We start from the raw sequence: 23,565 nt of genomic DNA on the forward strand, positions 1-23,565 counted from the left end.
AAGATTTGATGCTTCTGTTGAGTGAGTGGCTCACCTTGCAGGTCACAACCCAGTGGAAGCTATTGGGGTCTCAAGCTAGAACATAGGAAGAGGAGGGTCTAATGGGGACAAAGGCTTCAAGTGAAATTGGAAGGAGGGGGGAAACTCCCCTTTCACTCACCTCCATACAGGTAATGTTTCTATTCATCCATTGTGCCCACTCAGGGACACTGTATTTGAAAATAGTTGCAGACAAATTGGAATAAATCCTGTTTAGAAGGTGATTAAAGGGTCAGGAAATGGAGTCAATGAAGAAGGATAGAAGGAACTGGGGTTATTTAGCCTGAGAAAAGGAGGCCAGTTGGTGACCTAATTACTATCTTAAAAGTATAAAGAACTTGAGAGTATTTTTTTCTCAGTATTAATGGAGTATTGGCCAAGAAGGCTAGATCTTAAATTAAAACAGGGCTTTTCCAGTTGGATATAATACAAATGCTTTAAATGCATTCTCTCATTTAACCCTGATGACAACATTTCGATGAAGATACCATGTCTGTAGGGCTCATCTCCAGTTTGTAGACAGAGCTCTAAGGGAATGACAACTTGCTAAAGACCCCACAGTTAATATTGCAATTACAGTGGTTTGCCCAGACCCCTAGCACTGCACCTGGAGAAGAATCTGTCACTTAACATGTATTTATTGACTGTTGACAACAGGTGGTAGAACTAGGACTTGAACCCAAAATCTGCTAGACTCTAAAGCCCAGATTCTTAACCCCAGTGGGGTACACTGTCCCCAGCTTGATGCATGTTAAAGCATCAGTGTAACCCAGATATAAGATGTTCCTTTGCAGATGTGACATAAATCTTGGTCCCATCATCAGCCCTCACTCCAAGCATGTTGTGATACACTTTGGTTCACCCAGCACTTGTAGGGTCAAGGGAAGCGTCCATGGGATGGTGTGTTGTCTCTTCCCCAAATGCCCCTTGGGTATGCCTCTTCTCCAAACCTAATCTCTGCCCTCCCCTGTCCCAACAAAGGAGGCTTCCTGGACCCCACGTCCCCTTCCCCGGGTGGCCAACCGAGATGGGCCCCTCCTGCACCTCTTTCAGAAGTGAACTCTATTCTTTGCTCGTCCCAGCTCTGCCAGCTTGTCCCTGTCGCAGGCAGCAGCTGGTGCCAACAGCCTGGAGCCCAGCCCCCACCTTGAGTTCTGTGGATTTTATGGCAGCTTTCTCCTCTCAAAGCAGGTCTCATCAAGGGGGAGACTCTCATAGCAGCTGCTGAGAATGGCATCTACTGCCAATAATCTTTTTTTTTTTTAAGATTTTATTTATTTATTTGAGAGAGAAAGTGTGCACATGAGCACAAGCAGGGGGAGAGGCAGGCAGAGGGAGAGGGAGAAGCAGGCTCCCCACTGAGCAGGGAGACTGATGCAGGATTCGATCTCAGGGCCCTGGGATGATGACCTGAACTGAATGAGCCACCCAGGTGTCCCATTCAATAATCTTATTCAATAACACATATTACCTGGCATGAAGGCATAAGACATTGCCCTCGGCATGAGCCCACACAGACCTCGTGGCAAAGCTCCCATATGCTAGAGCTGCCCAGAAGCCCTGCTCCCTGGTTCATCCACCTGGAGCCACCAGCCCCAGCACTAGTCCAGTAGGCCTCTGGAACTGCCACTGGGTGGGTCCCCTGGGCCTCCAGTCTCCAAGATGCTGAAGGTCAGTGAGTTCAGCTAAGAAGAATAGGAGGCTGTTTGCTTGAACTTGGAAGCGAAGCTCAGGACCCCCTCCTTGGTTAGAAATGGCCAATGAAGAGCATACCATTTCAGGAGGAAAAGAAGGATTGGTGGAAGGGCAGAATGGCCTATCCTAATTAGTTTCTTCATCAGAGAGGTTAAGCAGTTATATTTTCTAAAGCGTCCTCTTTGACTAAACTCAACTAAAACTGTGGGGTTCGAATTAACGCAGGCCAAAGTGCACATGTGTAACTTTGCAGGTAGTGTGGCCCTCCTACAATTTTCAGGGTATGCCACTGGTTGAGATTGCCCTTTCGAGAGCATGCATTCCAGGTAGACTCTGCCACCATATCACATAAGAAACAGGCACACAGGGTCTCAGGTCGTTTGTAGTCCACACTCGTGGCTATTTTTAATGTCTTGGTTTGCCAGAGAACCACGGCTGCTTATGGTGGTTGTTGAAGGAGTACTATTTTCTATGTAGAGAACACCAGATAAGATTGGGTCTTGTGGTCAGAAAGAAATCAAGCACCCCCTCAGCAACCACGGAGGCTGACATTCCTGGGTGAGACCCGCCCCAGAGCCCCTGTCACTCACACAGGGCTTGTCACTCCTCCCATTTCAATTTCACCCAAGAAAACATACTGGGATGACAGTCACTCTGGAGATAACCTGGAATCTGTTTTAATGGGTTTGAAAGAGTAAATATTTCAAGCTCTAGCACTTTCTTGTCAGTAACAATTTGCTCAAGACACCCAGCTGGGATGTCTCACTGTTATCGAGAACTTCTGAAACAGAAGATAGGGCTCTCATTGATCTGGAGGAACAGAATTCACACTTTGGTGAAAACAAACCCATTTTCACAGGACAAAAATTCGGCAGGCAGAGCAATATGCTGAGGCAAAAGGGTCTGTGGCTGCTGAGAGAGGAGTGGGCACTCATAGGATCGACCCCCAGAGGCAGGAAAAGCTGAATGGCATTTTAGGAAAGGTGTGGGCTCTTCTTGGTCAAGATCTACCCATGCGCTGTCTCAAACCCCACATCCAAGAAGGTGGAAATGAATGCTTGGGGCTCACACCACTGTGAAACCTTGTGCACATGTAAGTGACAAGGTTGTCCGTGACATTCCACATTGGGTCCCCACTAAAGAGAATCGAACTCTGCTCTGGAGGAGAGTGTGGACAGAGGCCTGGCCACCTTGCCTCCATTCAGGATAACTGAATGGTCACTGTTCCATGACTCAGTGATCATTTCTTCCAAAGAGTACTTAAACTTAAGGCTTTTAGAGTGAGCAGTAGCACAAAATACCAAAACTGATGAATAAACCAAAAAGGTCACTATCCATGGTGGTGGGGGGGGCAGTTATTAAGATGTGACTTCGTTTGGCATTACTGGTACTTCGGGTCAGCCTTTCTTTGAGAATAGATGAACTGAATCTCCTGACATTCTCTATACTTTTGTTTTAGTATTAAAATAAAAATGGTTTAGGACGCTATGACAAGGTGTTATTGTCTCACAGGACTTCTCCCCTCCTTCTGTTAGCATTATACCCAAATTTTAGCTAGGGACATGATTACCCAAAATAAAACTTCCCTGCACCTTAAAGTAGCCAGTGAAATATAAGTGGGATTGGTGTCTACAACTATCTAGAAATTTCCTTAAAAGGAAGAAACACACGCTTTTCCACCTTCTTTCTTCCAGCTGGCTGAAATACATATTTGGTAGTTGGAGCTACAGCGGTTATCTTAGCCATGACTTGAAATCCACGTGCTGAGAATTGTGGTAGAAAGATCTGGGTCTCTGATAATGTGGTATATTATACCAGTCTGTACTGATTATACCAACTGAGTTGATTCCTCTGATTGTCCTTCAGAAGGACAAAATGTCCTTCAGATCCCAAATTATGGTCCTACCAGCCATGTAGGCACTGCCCTTAAATGACTTGATTCTGAGTAGTCTTTAAATTAATGGAAGGGGTTTTGCCCTCTATTTATTTAAACCATTGTTATTTTGTTACCTATCCCTCATGTATCACCTTATTTTAGTCAAGACTAGCCCCACGCAATGTCTGAGAGAAAAATCTATGCTCTTCCTTCAACCCACCCTCCATGGCTCTAGAGACGCTCATAGGAATTATGTTTCTCCAAGTCATCATTGTTCTGATTTCTTGCCTCTGCTGAACTCTTATTCTCTCTATGTCTGATCTCTGTGCCTTTCTTTTTTTTTCTCTAGAAATCTGGGATGTGGCCGGGAGGAACAAATCCAACAAATCCAGTACTCCTTGAGCAGGAGGCACATGCAACAACCTTTTACAGAGTAGACAGCCATGAAGTGCTGTTAAGTTGCTAACGATGGGCAGAGCAAAGCAAGTGAGAAATCAGGGGCTAACCCTCTGAGAGTCAGGCCTCTCTGCCTGTCCACCCAGGCTGGGTGATCTTCAGGGGCAAGAAACGTCTCAGCCCTGCTGAGTCAAGCCAAACCTTCCCCAATTTTGATTCTAGTTTGTTTGAATCAGGATCTCAGTCAAACTTGAACTTGGACTTGTATTCTCAAACTTAGGTGAGGTCCAACACTAAAATACAGCTCCAGACAGGGAGGTTAGAATTCAGGACAAAGAAGTAACTGGATTCCATAGCATCAAGTGAGTGAGAGAGGAGGGGAAGAGAGATGTAGTAGATGATATCCACGTACAAAAAACTTATTCTAGACACAGAAATTACACGCTTCACAAAAATCAACTCAAATTGGATCACAGACCTAAATGCAAAATGCAAAACTATAAAATTTCTGTAGGATGTCACAGGAGAAAATCTAGGTGATGTTTGGTTGGGTGATGACCTTTTCGATGCAACACCAAAAGCACAATCCATGAAAGAAAAAAAATTGGTAAATTGGACTTCATTAAAATGAAAAACTTTTGCTCTGCAAAAGATACTGTTGGAGAATGATATGACAAACCACCTGTATCTCAAATATACAAAGAACTATTAAAACTTAATAAGAAAACAAACAACTCAATTTAAAAATTGGCAAGAGACATGAATAGACATCTCACCAAAGAAGTCATGCAGGTGGCAAATAACCATATGAAAAGATGTTTAACATCATATGTCATGAGGGAAATGCAAGTGAAAACAACGAGATACCACTACACACCTACTAGGATAACCCAAATCCAGAATGCTGACAACACCAAATGCTAGTGAGAATGTAGAGCAACAGGAACTCTCATTCATTGTTGGTGGGAATGCAAAATGGTACAGCCACTTTGGAAGACAGTTCAGCAATTTCTTCCAAAGCCAAACACAGTCTTACTGTATGATCTGACAATCATGCTTCAAGGTGTTTCCCCAGTGGAGCTGAAAAATTACGTTTACACAAAAACCTGCACATGAATATAACAGCAACTATATTAATTATCCCAAATTGAAAGCAATCGAGATGTCCCTTAATAGGTGAATGATGAACAAACTGTGATACATCTGTACAATGGAATGTGATGGTCTCGAGCCACAAAAAAAATGAGGAAATTTAAATGCATATTGCTAAGTGAAAGAAGTCAATCTAGAAAGGCTACATACTGGGGCGCCTGGGTGGCTCGGTCTGTTGAGCGTCCTACACTTGATTTCTGCTCAGGTCATGATCTCAGGGTTGTGAGATCGAGCCCTGTGCTGGGCATGGAGCCTGCTTGTGATTTTCTCTCCCCCTCTCCCACTGCCCCTCCTCACCACCACTCACACAAACATTATTTCTCAAATTAATTGATTAATTAGCTAAATAATTAATTATTTAATTTAAAAGGCTACATACTATGTGATTCCAACTAATTGACTTTCGCAAAAAGGCAAAACTACAGAGACAATGAAAAGATGAGTGGGTTGCTAGGGGTTAGGGTGGAGGGAGGGATGAACAGGTAGAGCACAGATCTTGAGGGCACGGAAACCATTCTGTATGATCCTATCATGGTGGATATATGTGTTTATATATTTATCAAAACTCATAGAATGTACTATACCAAGAGCGAACCCTAATGTAAACCGGGAACGTTAGTTAATAAGAATGTATCAGTATTGGTTCATCAACTGTTACAAATGTAACTACTCTAATGCAAGGGGGAAACTGTGGGTGGAGAGTGGGGTATATGGGAATTCTCTGTACTTCCTGTGCACTTTTTCTGTAAACCTAAAAATGCTCTAAAGAAGAAGGTTATTAAATTAAAAAAAAAAAAAAGTAAGTGAAAAGATATGGAATCTGGCCAAGTTGTCATTTCGGGACAAGTGGGACGGTAGGTTCAAACAAGGGAACCAAGGTATGTTCCTCCCGAGAGCAGTGACATCCAGCCCTTGCGAGTGAGGAACGCTGAGCTTGGAGCCTTTCCTAACTTGCCTAGGGCCCCACTGATGGTAGGTGGCAGAGTCAAGACTTGAATCCAGCTCTTCTTACCATAAAGATCTTTCTACCATGCACCACTCTCTGAACTCACCTGCCTCCACAGATGGGGGAGGTCCTCATGACCAGCCAGATACACAGAGCCAGATACTCTGATAGGACTCACACACAGTAGGTGCTCAATATATTACTGTTTTACATCAATTGGGGAAAAAGGAGATTTCCCTAGAATAAAGCATTTGGAGCGTCCATATCTTTGCCTCTTATAGAAATGAAAATAAAAGTACAGGGCTGTGAAGGCAGACTAACGGCCGCCAAGGTGATCTAAATACTGTGTTTAGGGGGAAAGAAAGCATAGTCGAAAATAGTCCCCTCCATCAGCAAGTCGCTGGCGGCGCAGGCCACCCACCCCTCCCTGACTGCCAGCCCACAATAGGCCCCAGGGTGAGGTCCCATTGTTGAACACTGATCTCTCCTATCGAGCTGTTGTTCCCTGGGCACACACGGCTAAAAGGCTCATTACCACTGCGAGAACACGGTCTGCTGTGTTTCTGAACACATGCAATCTGGAGAGAGCAATTTGAAGCTAGACGTGGGCGCTGGGGCCCGCGGCTCTGCAAAGGGCCGCCCGCGACCTCCACCTCTGCGCCCTGGGCTTCCTCCGCAAGAAGGAATCAATGGAAGCGGCCCTGGCACAAAGTGACACTTACTGTTGTCACGGGGGGCCGGCCGAGATTGCTTGGAATGTTCGGGGTTTTTTGTTTGTTTGTTTTGCAAAATAGGGAGCGGTCCCTAGCCCGGCAGGATACTTGACGCAATGGCATTCAGTTCGCACTCTTTGCAAGCGGGCTTTGGGTGGGGCCCCGCCCTTAAGAGCCAATTCCTGGAAATGCCTGAAGCCACCGTGAGGGGGCGGTGCACTGGTTTCGTGGTGTCCTAATGCAATCTGAGGCAAACAGGGCACGTGCCCTTAAATAGCGTGAAGGCACCTACAGCCCTTGTCCCGGGCATATGTGCGACATGGAAAGGCCTCTGAGGTTGGAGCTGGCTCATTCTACCTCGTTTGCCTGGTTTACTAAACTGATTTTGATATTGATGTGAGCGCGGTATAAAGAGGGATTATGTCCCTCGGGGAGGCCCCCTTTCCATCCAGGGAGTGGTGGATGTCCCTGTGGGGGCCTCATGGGGCAAAGCGGGTCCTCCTGCTGCATCTCGGGCTCTGGAGGATTCTGTCAGAGGTGACCACATCCTTCCTGCGGGGTGAATTTTGTACCGAGATTGAATCTCTCTAAAGCACATCAGTCTGGCATTGCCAAGGCCAGGTTCCAGAGCATAGCAGGAAGTGAGCAACACTCATGGATACTGAGTTATGTTCTCAGTCTTCATAAAAAATTGCTGAACCCAAGCTGTGATTCCAGAACACACCTACATTTTCACCTGTATTTTCAAATGTATTGTCATAGTCCTTATTATCTTTTTAAGGATGGTGGGATCTTCAGGGAAAAAAATCCCCTTTATAATCCCTGACATCAATGTTTTTACTTTCTTTTTTTCGTTAACAGACTTGCCAGGGGCTTTGAGTTTTATTAGTCCTCTCAAAGAACCAATCTTTGTCTTTCTTGATCCTCTTTTGTACATTTATTTTTCTGAGTCATTATTTTTGGCTTTTATCCTTATTATAACCTTACTTCTACTTTCCGTGGCTTTATTTTCCTGTTCTTTTTCAAACTTCTTGAGATAGACTCTTAGCTCATTGATTTTCAGCATTTATTCTTGTCGAATATCAGCCTTTAAAGCTATAAATCTTCCTTCAGGCATGGCTTTGGCTGCATCCTAAAAGTTTTGATATATGGTATTTAATCATAATTTAAGGTGTTTTAGGATTTGGAAATCCTGATGTCTTCTTTGTCCCATGGGTTTTTCAGAAAAAGTATTGCTTAATTTCCAAACAAGTAACAATTATCTTTTTGTTGTAGATTTTTAGCCTAATTGCATCAAATTGAAAAAAGATAGCCTCTGTATGATTTTAATCCTTTGAGAATTTGAGCAACCAGGTCACTCTTGTGCTCCACAGGGCAGCCATCCCTTGGACAGACATGAGGGGGTACCTATCCTGGTCCCTAAAGATGTCTGATGGGCAGGCACTCAGGCCTGCTTATGACTCCACTGCTCTGCTCAGGGGTCTGCAGCACATTCAGAGTAAGGAGGCCAACACCTTCCCTTGCTGAATGGCCTCCTGAGGAAGCTGACCACCATCCTGTCTGGCAGCTTCTCTCCTACAGGTTGGCCATGGCTTAAGGGAATAGCTCAGAAAAAACCCCAGCTCTGATCCCACAGGTCCAAGAACTGGGGGTTTGCTTGTCCCCAGATGAAGTGAAACTCTCCTCTTACATTTCAGCACAGATTAAGGCAAGCACATCCAGATATTTCTGAACACAATTCACAGTAAGAAATATATGACACATCATAACCCTAGACACACATATATTAGGTTATTCTATTTCTTTTACCTAACGGTACTTATAACCCACCAAATTGATTTCACGCTTTCCAATAGGTTGCAACTCACATCATGAAAAATACTAGAGAATCTATACCTTAGTAATCTATCCATTCTTTCAACAAATAATGTCAAGTACCTCTGATGTGCCTTGCAGATGAGACACATAATATGTAGTACTGGACTAAATGGAAATAATCCCCGGCCTCATGAAGTACATATTTTAGCATGAAAATGGGCATTAAAAAAACAAATATATTTGTAATTATGAATTGTATTCAGTGCTCTGAGGGCAAAGAGCAGAAGGGAACTATTTAGATGGTGTGGTGAATGACAGCAACTCCCCAGGAAAAAGGATCCCTGTGTATGAAGGCCATAGGGTGGGAAAGAACTTGATGAGTTCAAGGATGAAGACCAGAGGCCAGTGGATCTCAGTGCCGTGAGCCTGGCAGGTGGGTGACAGCCAGAGGCTCCAGAGCCTCCCTATCTAGTAAGGGACCTGCTGTCACAGGTGACTGCAGAGCACTTGCCATATGGCCCCTCTTCACGGAGATGTGTTAACGTTTGTCCATACACACAGGCTTATAAAGACTTGGTAGGGAAAAAATAATGTCAAGCATCTCAGCAAGTATTTTTATATTGATTATATATGAAAATGATTTTATTTTGGATATACTGTGTTGGGTTAAATAAAACATGTCACTAAAATTAATTTCACTTCTTGGTAACTTTCAGTGTGGCTACTAGAAAATATAAAGTTACACAAGTGACTCACATTTGTGGTTTGCATTGTAATTCCCCTGAACAGCACTGTTACTTGTAATGGTTCAGTCAGGGAGGTTATATGATCACTCAGCCTCTCTGCAAAATGCAGATTGCAGGGAGCACAGTGGAAGGAGTGAGACCAGTGGGAAGGAAATGCCTCACCAGAGAGAGAGAGAGAGAGGGAGGGAGAGAGAACACTGACGTGGATAGGGGGGTAGACGTGAAGACGGACAGAAGGTGATGAAGTCCAGACATGTTTCAGAGGGTGTGTTCACATGACCCAGTGCTGATCCACATAATCCTGTGCATCTGGGGAGGAGTCTGTACCCATCTCCTTGATCTTTCTTCTTTATTTTTATTATGTCGTCTTATGGGTGCAGCACCTAAGAATTGCCCTGTGTCCCTTAGCAGCATTATTACCGGCAGCATTACTGAATATGTCTCTTAGCTTATTTTGGTATATATATGCCAGCCGTATACCATTCCTATGACTATATACCAATACTTCTAAGATGTGGGCAAATCCCTCATTTCAACACATATTAATAATGGGAACATTTATAGTTTAAGCCAGAGAGCCAGAGATCTAACATCTAATATTTTTTTTATCATTCCTTCAAGAGGTTAGTTCATTGTGCATGATCAATATTTATTACAATTTCGTCAGCAAGAAAAGTCCTACTTCTAAAAAAAAAAAAACTGCCCTCTCTTGCCATGGAGTTAATGAAGCCCAGAGAGCCCACAAAGCCTGTCATTGCAAAACAATGATAGATTCTCTTCTACTGAGATTACATTCTTTTCTTTGTAAAATTGCATTTAATTGGCACACACACATCTACAATGTTTTGTAAAAGGACAAAAAATCAGCTTTTAGGAGAAAAAGATCTCAATATAATTACTCTTTGTAATGAGGAGAGACAAGAAAGCTGTGGGTCAAACAAGTGATTAAAAGAACACAAGGATTTAGGGCAGGCAGAAGGGCCAAGGACTTCCAAAATAAGAGGATTGCTCAGTTCTAAGTGCAAGTGATGGGATCACCTTTCAACACCACCACTCCCAACTCCCCACCAAGGGGACCCAGTTTAGTACCTGTTATGATAAACTTTAAGTGTCAACTTGACTAGGCCATGGGGTGCCCAGATATTTGGTCAAATATTATTCTGGGTGTGTCTGTGAGAATAATTATGGATGATATTAACATTTGAATTGGCAGACTGTATAAATCAGATTGATCTCCCAATGTGGGTGGGTCTTATCTAATCAGTTGAAGAGTTTAATGGAACAAAAAGGCAGAGTAAGGAGCTCCTCTTACCTGATGGCCTCTCAGCTGACGCATCTGTTTTTTTCCTGCCTTTGGACTCAAACTGAAAGGCTGGCTCCTCCCGGGGCTCAAGCTTGCTGGCCATCAGGCTGGAACTACATTGCCCTCTCTCCTGGGTTTCCAGCTCGTTGATTTGCCCCAAAGAACTCGAGACTTGTCAGCCTCTATAATCACATGAGCCAATTCCTTACAATAAATACATTTAAAAACTAATAAATAATAAGTTAATAAATAAATATTGGATGTATTTCTTTGGAGAATCCTGACTAGTACAGATTTTGGTACCAAGAAGTAGGGCACTGCTATAAAAAAAAAACACCTAAAAGTGTGGAAGTGGCTTTAGGACTGGGTAACATGTCCCGGCTGAAGGAGTTTTGAGGCACATGCTAGAAAAAGCCTAGATTGACATGTTGGGACTATTGGTACATATGGATGGTAAAGGCAATTTTGTTGAGGGCTCAGAAAGAAAAAAAAAAAGAGAGCTGGAGAGAAAGTTCCCATCTTCTCAGAGAACGAATAGCCATGAACAGAACATTGCTGGGAACGTGGATGTTTAAAAACATTCCGGGAGGCCTCAGCTGGAAGTGAGGAATAGGTTACCGACAACAGGTTCCTGAGCACTGGAGGAGACGCAGTCCCTGTTATAGAGTGGCAAAAATTTGGCTGAGCTGTGTTCTAGTGTTTTGTGGAAAATAGAGCTTTTAAGTGATGAAATTGGAAATTTAGTTGAGGAGATTTTTTAAGCAAAATGTGGAAGGTGTTGCCTGGGTCCTCTTGACTGCTCACCATAAAACGCAGGACGAGAAAGATGAATTGAAGAAGGAAATGTTAAGCAAAAAGGAACCAGAATTTCAAAATTTGGAAAATCCTCACCCTTCGCATCTTGCAAAAAATAAAGAAGCTTGTTCTGAAGAGAAGGGCGTGGCTGGATTTTGCCTGGATGAAGGGATGATGAGATTATTCGAGAAGAAACACTGCTGGTTTGAGCTGATGTGGAAGGAGATGGGACTGATGAAGGGAGGCTGTAGTTTGGGCTCTTGGATTCTATGTGGTGGGATCTGAGCTGTGCAGATGTGAATGTGTGCTGTCCATAGGGAGAGGAGAGGAATAACCCAAAGGCAATTCAGAGGTCATTTGAGCTGCCCGCTCCATCTCTGCCGGAAGCCTGGGGACAGGACCACCCCCTAGAGCCACGAAGCAGGACCCCTGCCCCAGTGGATCCAGGACACAGGGCATCAGGCCAAAAGAGAACAACTCTTGAGCTTTAAGATCTAATGAGATTTGTCTTGTTAGATCTGGGACTTGGTTGGGACCTGTCGCCCCTTTTGTCCCTCTGATTTTTTTGGAGTGGGAGTACCTATCCTATGCCTGCTCCATATTGTATTTCGGAAGCACATAGTACACAACTGTCTGGTTTCACAGATTCACAGCTAGAGAGAATCTTACCTCAAGTCTCATCCATACTTGATTTGGACTTTAGATTCTAGAGTTGATGTTGGAATGGGTTAAGATTTGAGGGGCTGTTGGGGTGGAATGAATGTATTTTGCATGCAAGAAAAAACATGAATTTGTGAGGGGCATGGGGGAAATATTATGGACCAAATGTTTGTGTCCCCTCAAAATTCCCATGTTGAACCCCTAACGCCCAGTGTGATTGTGTTTGGAGATGGGGCCTCTGAGGAAGTAATCAAGGTTAAATGAGATCCTAAGAGTGGGGCCTAGATTTTATAGGAGTAGTATTCTTCTAAGAAGAGACACCAGAGAACTTGTTCTCTCTCCTCTCACTCTCTGTCTCTGCATGCACACACCCGCAAGGCCACATGAGGACACAGCAAGGACATGGCCATCTGCAACGTGACGGGAGAGCTCTTACCAGGCACTACCCTGCTGGCACTTTGATCTTGGACTTCCAGGCTCCAAAACAGTGAAAAAATAAATTCCTATTGTTTAAGCCATGTAATCTGGGGTATTTTGTTATGGGGACTAATACAGTCCCTTCTAGCTCAATCCCTTATTTGACAGATGAAGACACTGAGGTTCAGAGTGGGGAAGTAGGATGTAACTCCTTAGAGGGACACCTGATGGCGCTTGAATTTGCCGGTCTGACTTTTCCTGGTGCTCCTTCCACTGTAACTTGGAGCCTTCACACTGTTACTACAAACGTAGTCAAATCCAGACACTATGACCTTTCTGTGGCCCTTACTTCGATTTTATAGAGAAGATTCCCCAACTTTCCTCATGTTGTTAGATATTAATACATTTATTGCTAAAAAAAATGCTAATCCATTTTTATCAACATCCTTCTATTCAATAAACATATATTCTGCTTGTAAGAATATATACTCTTTCCACGAACAAAACTATAGTATTTTGACTTTGAATCAGGAAAAATGTGCCTGTAGGAAAGAGGACTTCAAGTATCTCCATTTTGACCTCTGTCTGTACTTTCTAATTGATTAGGTTCTTCTTTCCAGTTTATCTCTTAACTCAGGCAGAAGAGCCAGTGGGTAAAGCATCCCGTGGTGGGAACAGAAACGACTCCCTCAAGCAATAAGGACAGCCCTGAGCCAGCAAGATCCTGCCCATGATTGACCCCAAGACAGTGATGACTTGACATTCACTGCCCACCTGCACGTACCCACTGACCTTTGCCTGGATAAACCTGGAAGCATTGTCAGCACTTTGGAGACAGTGTTTGACACACTAGTTCACTGCTTCCCTGTGTTGGTCTCACTGAGATAAATTCCTTTCTTGTGTCACCACCACTAGATTCTCTGCCTCTGGATTTTATCAGCAGTGAGTGGCTCAATCTGGTCCGTTGGGGACCCCCAAAGCCAGGCGCTCTTGCGCCCTTGGGTCCTGGCTACATGTAGACACTTTTTGCCTGAATTGGCCATTATGCAAAAATTTAAAGATAAGCCAACAAATATAAATGCTTCCTACCATTCTAGAGTCACTGGCCCCAGGGAAAATGTGCTGCTTTTAAGACAATGTGTAAGAAAATTTAGTTCATGGCCTTGCACCAATAATTCCACTTATAGGAATTTTCCCAAAATGATAATCAGTCAAGTGCAAAGTGATATAAATCCAAGGATAATAATTGTAAGCATTGTTTAATAAAATGAGGTGAAGGAGTCTTAAATGTATGTCAAGAGGACATTGGTGGAATGCTATGCAACTACTTTAAAAATCTATGTCTGTTTACATGAAGATTCTAGAAAATTATTGTGTGATAAGGTACATTATCCTATGAATTGAAAAATTTAATAAATACAAAATTGTGTGTGTGCATGTGCAAACATATATAAAAGAGATACCTGTGTGGCTATTTGTCAGAATGTTAACAGACAGGGGCGCCTGGGTGGCTCAGTCGTTAAGCGTCTGCCTTCGGCTCGGATCATGGTCCCAGGGTCCTGGGATCGAGCCCCGCATCGGGCTCCCTGCTCAGCGGGAAGCCTGCTTCTCCCTCTCCCACTCCCCCTGCTTGTGTTCCCTCTCTCGCTGTGTCTCTGTCAAATAAATAAATAAAATCTTAAAAAGAACTTTAAGAGACAAATATTGTATATCCCACTTATATGAGGTACCTAGAATAGATGAATTCATAGAGACAGAAGTAGAATAGAAGTTACAAGACCTGGGAAGATGGGGACAGTGAGGAGCTGGTGACTAAGGAGTACGGGGTTTTATTTGGGATGACAAAATGGTTCTGGGCATGAATAGTAGTGATGGCTGCACAACATTGTGAATGAACTTAATGCCATTAAATAGTACACTTTAAAATAATAAATTTTATGTTATCCATATTTTATCACCACAAAAAAATCAATTGAAAAATTTAATTGGACCACTTTATTATTCCCAATTTTATTTAATTTTTCTTTTTGCTATTAAAAACTCTTAGAGGTGCCTGGGTGGCTCAGTCGGTTAAGCAGCTGCCTTCGGCTCAGGTCGTGATCCCGGGGTCCTGGGATTGAGCCCCACATGGGGCTCCCTGCTCAGCGGGGGGCCTGCTTCTCCCTCTCCCTCTGCCGCTCCCCCTGCTTGTACTCTCCTGCTCTCTCTCTGTCAAATAAATAAATAAAGTCTTTAAAAAATAAAAAATAAATAAAAAATTGTTGAGTGCCTCTGGGTGGTATATAGAAGATAGTTTTATTTTTATTCTTTACTGTCTTCTGTATTGCTGGTAGCATCTTTATAATAAAAAATAATAATAATAAATTTCATACAAATGAAAAGAAACAAAACAGTGTAGGCTCTGTGTGTTCTATCCTGTTTAATGTTGTATCTACATAGACACTCAATGAATGAGTGTAGCATGAAAGAAAGTATGATTACTAATGGATAAAGCCTATTTACAAACTAAGTCACACATACACACACACACACACACACACGTGCATGCAAACTGAGTGGGTGATGGCTTTGGTTCAGTCTATGGGAGACAGTACGTGAGTGGCTGCAAAAGTACATCTGGCCTCAGCAAACTAGGGATAAAAGTGAACTTCCTCATCTTGATACAGAACATCTACAAAAACCCTACAGCTAACATCCTACTTACTGGTGAGAAACCCATGATCTCATGCTAAGGTCAAGAACAAGGCAAGGATGTCTCCACTGACCACTGCTTTTCAACATTGTACAGGCTGTCCTAAATAATGCAGTAGGACAAGAAAAGGGAGGCAGAGCATAAAGCTTGGGAAGGAAGAAATAAAATTGTCCTTATTCACAGACGACATGATTGTTCATGTAGAATATCTGAAAGAATTGTCAAAAAACTACTGGAACTAACAAACAATTATAGCAAGGTTGCAGGATACAAGGTTAATACGCAAAAGTTAATCACTTTCCTATATATCAGCAACAAACAAGTGGAATTTGAAATTAAAAGCACAACACCATTTACATTAACCCTCCCTCCAAATTAAATACTTAGGTATAAATCTAACAAAATATGTACAAGATCTGTGTGAGGAGGATTATTAAAGGACATTTGGAGGAAAGGCAAGTGTGTTACTACCGGGGCTTGAGCAGGGTTCTCATCAGTGGCTGTACATTGGAATGATCTGGGGACTTAAAAACAACAGATTCCTGGATCCAACCTCTCCCCCCTGGAATTCTGATGTAATTGCACTATTTGGGCATTTGAGATTTTCAAAATCCCCTTAGGTGATTCTCATGTGTAGCCAACGTTGGGAACCATGACCTCAGGGCACCCAGGACACTCTTTTCCCATTAACCAAGGCCTTATGAACAGAGCAACAACCACAGATGGCTTTAAATGATCATAATATCAAGTTTGCACTATGCTAAGAAAATTCTGCTATCTTGCTATTTTGCCTATCCTAATCATCATAAAAATTGTACTGCATGGCATAATTTGGAATCTTAATGAGAACTGCTTTCTTAGTCTTAATAGGATTCCAAGTTACGTTAATCCTTTATAAAAATCTTTCAATATATTATGCTTACTATGCCAAAAATATTTTGTTAGCACTGCATTTTAAACATGAGAGGGGCGGGGGGAAGAACAGAGCAGATAGCTCATTTTAAAATACTCTAAAAGGCAAAAGCAGTTCTTCACACATGCCAGCATTGCAGACATGAATGTTGTCCAAGCTCACTTTGTAGAAACAAGACTTCGGCCTTGCAGGAAACAGAAAACACAAGCCCAGGAAGAAGGATGACTCAGGATGTGACCCTGCTGATCTAAAGCCACTCCCCTGCCTAGGCCACCTCACCCTGTGGAGCCTCTGTTTCCCTGGGCTGGGAAAGAGAAGGAACCTAATTAGCTCTTACTACCAGTATATGTCAAGCATTGGCCCAGGGGTCTTATATTTGCTGTCCCACAGTCCTCCCAGCTACTTTACGAGATAAATATTATTAGTCTTGCTTTAGTCTTGGGGAAACCGAGGCCCCAGCATATTAAGTAAATCGCCTAAAATCACACAACTAGAAAAGGCAGAGATAGGATTCAAAGCTGGGTCTCTCTGAGTCCAGTTTTTTCTGTCTGCACCATTCTGGTATAACAATTCCGGCAGAGATCAAAACACCAGTTTAGACTTGATGACATCATGCCAAGTGAAATTAGCCAAGCACAAAAGGACAAATACTATGTGATTCCACTTATATGAGGTACCTGGAGTAGTCAAATTTATAGAGACAGAAAGTAGAATGGTGATTTCCAGGGGAGGGGGGACTGGGGAGTTGGTTTTTAATGGATACAGTGCTTCCATTTCAGAAGATGAAAAATTTTTAGAGATGGATGGTGTGATGGTTGCACAACAGTGTGAATGTGCTTCATGCCACTGAACTGTAAGCTTAAAAATGATTAAGATTGCAAATCTTATCTATATTTTACCACAATGAAAATATATTTTAGAAATTTAAAGTCATGTCCAGAGAAATGAGCAAATAAAGGGATTGTGACCCACTTTACAGCATGAAAAGCAATGGAATTCCTAAGCCTATGACTACCAACCCTTCAGCTCTCTCCTCCCACCAAAGACTGAGACCAGGGATTCGTCCTCCATGGAGTTGGGAGGAGGGAAAACCCAGAGCTCCTGATGTCATGTGCCAGGTGATCTGCGACCGCTCCTCAAGAGTTTTTCCAACCCCACAAGAAAGCTGTTGCATTAATTACCAAGAGATGGTTTAAAATGGGGGCTCTGAGTGTCACCTCTTCAGAAGATCCTTCTTGACCACCCAAACTACAGTAGCCCCTTCCCCCCTGTTTCAATCCCTAACTTCTATCATATTGCTCTATTTCATTTTCACCATTGCATTTCTTGAATCCTTCCATATTTGCGTATATTTATTTGATTTTAACTGTCCCTCCTCCACTAAAATAAAGCTTGTTGTAGGAGAAGGATTTTGTGATGTTCACTGCAATATCCCAGATCCTAGAAGGCTGCCAGGCAAAGGCAGGAGCCTTATAAATATTTATCACACAAATAAATCAATGAATGCATTGGACAAGAGATGGGGGTTAAAGTTATTCATGGTGGAAATGTGCTTTTGTAAAATATAAAGGCATTTTTTTTCAAATAAAAAATACATTTACTCTTTTAAAAAAAAAGGGGGGGCTCTGTTTCAGGTTTGCTCCTCTCACCTCAGAAGGAGGGACTCATCTCTTCCTGGGGTGAGGACAAATATAGTGACGAGGACAGAAATGCTTCATTGCATAAAGCAGTGGTTCATCGTGTGTGGGCCCAACCCAGCTGCATCTGCAGCACCTGGGAACTTGTTGGTAATGGCCCCACCCTAGGCCAACGGAGTCAGAAATTCAGGGAGTGGGCCCTAGCAATCTGTGTTTTGACACGCCCTCCAGGTGATTCTGATGCTTGTTGAAGTTTGAGGACTACCTGCATGTATCACTCCCCATAAGGAAAATACAATCACCTTTGAACTTTTTGCCCAAAGGAGGAAAAAAAAAAAAAAAAGGCAGCATTCTCACCCCTTGGCTGAATATTAGAATCCCCAGCAGAGCTTTTAGAAGTTCCAACCCTAAAAAAAAAGACGTTCCACCCCCCGAATCTTGACTCAATGGCTGTAGAGTGGGTGTCCTAATGGGAATGAGGGATTTACAGGACACTTGCTAACTTGCTTAATTCTAGGATGGCCTCCACCCCAGCCACAACTCTTCTTCTGACCCTTTTCTGGAGAGAGAAATGCCTGCCTAGTTTCATTGAATAATAATAGAAGAGTAAGCATCTTGGTAGTTTTCCCTCACTGTCATTGTACAACACTGGGCACAATGTAGGATGCCTGACCTGCTGACCTAATAATTAGCTTCCTTAGAGTCAGAGTTCAGAATGACGTATTTATGCACCCCAAAGGAAGGATGAACACACGTAAGCATTTGGCTGTAAAGATAACTGTGAGCTAAGTAGAGCATAGGAAAAGTTTTGAAGGAAAATTAGAAAGACTATTGGTTTCCAGATAGAACAGTCTCCCAAACATTTTCCTTAGACTTTAGTAGTCCACAAAGACATGGACTTTCCCAAAGGCTAAGTAAACAGACCCTTCACAACTCACTGCGAAGCATTAGAGAAACAGAGAGATGTGAGAGGTACAATGATAAATTTAGTCTCGATGTGAATGGTCTTAGTGACACTGGTAAGTGTTGCCAGAGTAGCCAGGATGGTCAATGTGGTCAGCAGTCAGTGAGAGAGATGTGACTAGTAATGTCATTGACTGTTTCTGAAAGCCAGGAAAACCAGGGTCTGTGGTGTTCTGTTAATTGTCCTATTGTAGTCCTACCCTACACATCTGTTCTATTGCACATATAAGAGAGGACAGAACATTTACACTGTCTTCATACAGAATGTTAAAAAGCAGGATTTATGCTGGGGTGAGACTTGGGTATTTAGGAGTTGTGGGGTGTCGTTCAATTTGAAGGTATATTAAAGCATCTAGGGTTGCTCCTCTGCTCATGTTTTTATAGGAGAGGGTCACAGAAGGGCTCTTTTCACACCAAAGCAGGTGCTCCAGGAGCTGGGCAGAGAAGCATGTGAGATAAATAAGAATAGGTCATGGGGCGCCTGGGTGGCTCAGTCAGTTAAGCGTGTAGCTCTTGATTTTGGCTCAGGTCGTGATCTCAGGCTTGTGAGAATGAGCCCTGCGTCAGGCTCCATGCTCAGTGGGGAGCTGCTTCTCTCCCTCTCCCTCAGCTCCTCCCCGCTTGCACTCTCTCATGCTCTCTCTCTCTCAAATAAATAAATAAATACTTAAAAAAGAAGAGGTCATATTTTGTAATCCAGAAAATTCATTTTCATGTTACTCTCTCTGTTTACACTTTTTTTCTTAATCTTCTCTAGGCTTAGATAAAGTCTTCTTTAAAATCCAGCCCACTCTCAGCCACACTCTGGGGATATGAAGATAATAGGCAAAAGTACCTGCTTGGTAGAATGAGAAACAGTAACTTCCCATAAAACCAACACAGTCTAGCAGTGTAAACAAGTAAAAGGACCCTAAGGGGAATGGAAATCTACAAGGCCAAGCCACCCCTCCCATGGAGACTCTCCCTTTGTTATTAATCTTGGCAGATCAGGGTTGGACTTTTATTAGTGAAAGCTAGTTTCCTTAGTGTGACCCCAAGGAGACAACTAAGGAAAAAGAAAAGAGAAAGTGATGAAAAGGCCTCAAGGATCAAAACTGGCATGAAACTCTGGCTCTACACACTCAGAGATACATGTGACATGTGAATTTTACTATGTCTCTGGGTTTAAGCTTATATGTTCTTTCCCAACTAATTTTACATTTCCTGTGTTTTTAAAGTCCCACCAATGTTATTTAGAGAAAACATATAAAGAGGTGTGAGATGAATAAAGATTCTGGAGGTCACACAGTGCTGAGAGACATTACAGATTTGACCATTCAAAATGGAGAGACTTCATTAAACACTGAAAGCATTCAGCTATAACTAAAAAAGGAAATGAACTATATGAGGTCAAGAGAAAGAGCTACTGTATAAGGCCCAAACCAAGTCTTGAAAAGATCGAGATGATCTGCTCATGAATAAATTGCCTGCCAGGACAAAATGCAGCACTCTTTAAAGAAAGAAAACAAATCCAGACTTTCGACAATGTTACATCCACAATGCCCAGCACAACCTCAAAAATAACTACGCAAAGAAGTACGAAATATGACATGTAATCAGAAGAAGAATTAGTCAATATAAACAGACTCAGAAATGACACAGATGTTGGAATTAGCAAATGGGAACTTTAAAACAGCTATTATAAGTAAAGAAAAAGAGGTACATAATGAGTGCGTAGATGAGGAGTCAGTAGGAAAAATGGAAACAATTTTTTAAAAAACAAATGAAGAAGGTTGCCTAGGTGGCTCAGTCAGTTAAGCATCTGACTCTTGATCTCAGCTAAGGTCTCGATCTCAGGATTGTGAGTTCAAGCCCTGTGTTGGGCTCCATGCTGGGCGTGGAGCTTACTTTAAAAAAATGAAGATTCTAGAACTGAAAAATATAATATTTGAAATGAAAAAGTCACCGAATGGGCTAATAGTAGCTGTAACACTGCAGGAGGAAAATCAGTGAACATGAAGACATGTCACTATCAAAACTGAAGAACGTAGAAGAAAAACATTAAGAACATAAACAGAATCTCAGTGAAACAATATTTTTTTTAAAAGACTTTATTTATTTATTTGACAGAGAGTGAGCACAAGCAGGGGGAGCGGCAGGCAGAGGGAGAGGGAGAAGCAGGCTCCCCACTGAGCAAGGAGCCCAATGCGGGACTCGATCCCAGGACCCTGGGATCATGACCTGAGCCGAAGACAGCCGCTTAACCGACTGAGCCACCCAGGCACCCCTCAGTGAAACAATATTAAGCAGTCTCTCAAATATGTAATTGGAGTGCAACAAGGAGAAAAGAAAGACCCTGGGGTAAAAAAAATATAATCAAAGAAATAATGGTTATTTTTTTTTTTCCAAATTTAAGGAAACTATCAACCCACAGACACAAAAAGCTCAACAAATCCCAAAGAAGAACACAGACAACTACAACTACACTTAGACATATCATCACCAAGCTGCTGCAAATGAAAGAGAAATTCTTAACTGTATCTAAAGAAGACACGGTACATACAGCAAAATAGTGATAACAAAAACTGCTGGTTTCTCATGAGAAACAAAGCCAACCTGTGCTGAGAGAAAAGAAAAAAAAAAAAGTCAACCCAGAATTCTTTTTTTTTTTTTTTAATATGGAACACTCCACAAATTTGCGTGTCATCCTTCTTCAGGGGCTGTGCTAATCTCTGTATTGTTCCAATTTTAGTATATTCTGCTGCTGAAGTGAGCAAACAACCTAGAATTCTTTACCTAGCAATTTTTTTTCCTTTTAAAAATGAAGGTGAAATAAATGTACTTCTAGAAAAACAAAGACAACAACAAGAAAACAAATAAAAATAGAATACAAAGTCCTGCAATACAAGAAAGGTTAAAAGAAGTTCTTCAGGCCAAAGGGAATAGCACAAAAGTGAGGAGAGGGATAAACGGGAGTGTGCACTGCTGTAAGGTTCTCATATGTGAAGAAGTGTATTAATTCAAAGTACATTGATAGGTTAAGAATGTATATGGTATCCCTAGGTTCTGGGGCCAAGAACAAAAATAAACAAAACAAAGAGGCATAGTTAGAAAGCCAACAGAGGATATAAAGTGGAATACCTAAAAATATTTGACTAATTTAAAGGCAGGGAAAGAGAAAAATAAAGATAGATGGGATAAATAAAAATGAATAGCTAGACAATGGACATAAAGGCAACTATAGCAACAATTACATTAAAAGATGGAATAACACTCCAAGTAAACATTAAGTATAAATAGACTAAATGCTCCAATTAGAAGGCAGAAATTATCAGATTGGACCCAACTGTGTTGTCTAGGAAAAAAATGTACTTTTAAGTATAAAAACACATACAGGCAAAAAGTAAAAGGATGGGGAAAGATATTGATGAAAGTCTAGTCATAAAAGAACTGGAATGACTATCTTCATAGTAGACAAAGTAGACTTCAAAACAAGGATTATTTAAAAAAGAACATTTTATAATGATAAAAGAGTCACTTTGACAAGGAGACATAATGTTCCTAAATGTGTATACATCTATCAAAGAACTGCAAAACACATGAAGCAAAAGTTAGGAGTACAAAAGAGAAAAATAAATAAATACAAAATTAGAGTTAAAGATATTAACAGTCTTTTTAAAAATAACTGACGGGGGGCGCCTGGGTGGCTCAGTCATTAAGCATCTGCCTTTGGCTCAGGTCATGATCCCAGGGTCCTGGGATCGAGACCCGCAGCGGGTTCCCTGCTCCGCAGGAAGCCTACTTCTCCCTCTCCCACTCCCCCTGCTGTGTTCCCTCTCTCACTGCGTCTCTCTCTGTCAAATAAATAAAATCTTTAAAATAAATAAATAAATAAATAACTGACATAATAGTTTGGCTATGCATTATTGTGCAACATACCAGTGACTAGAATGGAGGTCTCCTGACAGTTAATGCAGAATTCTTACCATATGTACCATTACGTATGCTCTCTCTGAAAGAAAAGAAAAAATTAGATCTCTCAGGTTTGGGAAGATCTTTATAAGTTTGTAGAGGCAAAAACCACAAAGGAAAATTTTGGCAGATTTTACATTTAAAAAAATTTGTACCTTGGGGCACCTGGGTGGCTCAGTTGGTTAAGTGTCCAACTCTTGATTTCGGGTCAGGTTATGATCTCAGCGCCTTGAGATCGAGTCCCACGTTGGGCTCCACACTGGGCGTGGAGCCTGCTTAAGATTCTCTGCCTCCCTCTCCCTCTACTCCTCACCGCCCCAAGAGAAAAAGTAAACCTCAAAAATTACCCTTAAGAAAATGGAAAAGTAAGGAAAATAAGAGTAAGAATAAACTATTTGGGACTACACCAAAATAAAAAGCTTTTGCACAGTGAAAGAAACCATCAACAAAATGAAAAGGCAACCTACTGAATGTGAGAAGATATTCACAAATGACATATCCAATAAAGGGTTAATAACCAAAATAACCAAAATATATGAAAAGAACATATACAACTCAACACCAAAAATACAAATAATCCAATTTAAAATGGGCGAGAGACCTGAGTAGATGTTTTTCCAAAGAAGACATATAGATGGTAGACACATGAAAAGACAGATGCTCAACATCACTCATCATCAGGGAAATGCAAGTCAAAACCACAGTGAGATATCACCTTACACCTGTCAGAATGGCTAGAATAAAAAACAAAACAAAACAAAAGCAAAAAAAAAAAAACAAAAAACAAATAACAAGTGTTGGGAGGATGTGGAGAAAAGGGAGCCCTCCTGCACTGTTGGTGAGAATACAAACT

The 23,565-nt window shown here is 41.9% G+C and overlaps 1 non-coding gene across 1 annotated transcript; it reads right to left on the reverse strand.

The window, feature by feature from the left end:
* Nucleotides 1-21,412: 21,412 nt before the first annotated feature.
* LOC118551284 (U6 spliceosomal RNA) lies at nt 21,413-21,518 on the reverse strand. Its single transcript, XR_004924988.1, has one exon. It is a non-coding gene; the product is annotated as a U6 spliceosomal RNA (small nuclear RNA).
* Between the last annotated feature and the right edge of the window lie 2,047 nt (nt 21,519-23,565).

The sequence above is a fragment of the Halichoerus grypus genome, chromosome 4, assembly GCF_964656455.1.
Source record: "Halichoerus grypus chromosome 4, mHalGry1.hap1.1, whole genome shotgun sequence".
In the NCBI taxonomy this organism is placed as follows: Eukaryota; Metazoa; Chordata; class Mammalia; order Carnivora; family Phocidae; genus Halichoerus; species Halichoerus grypus.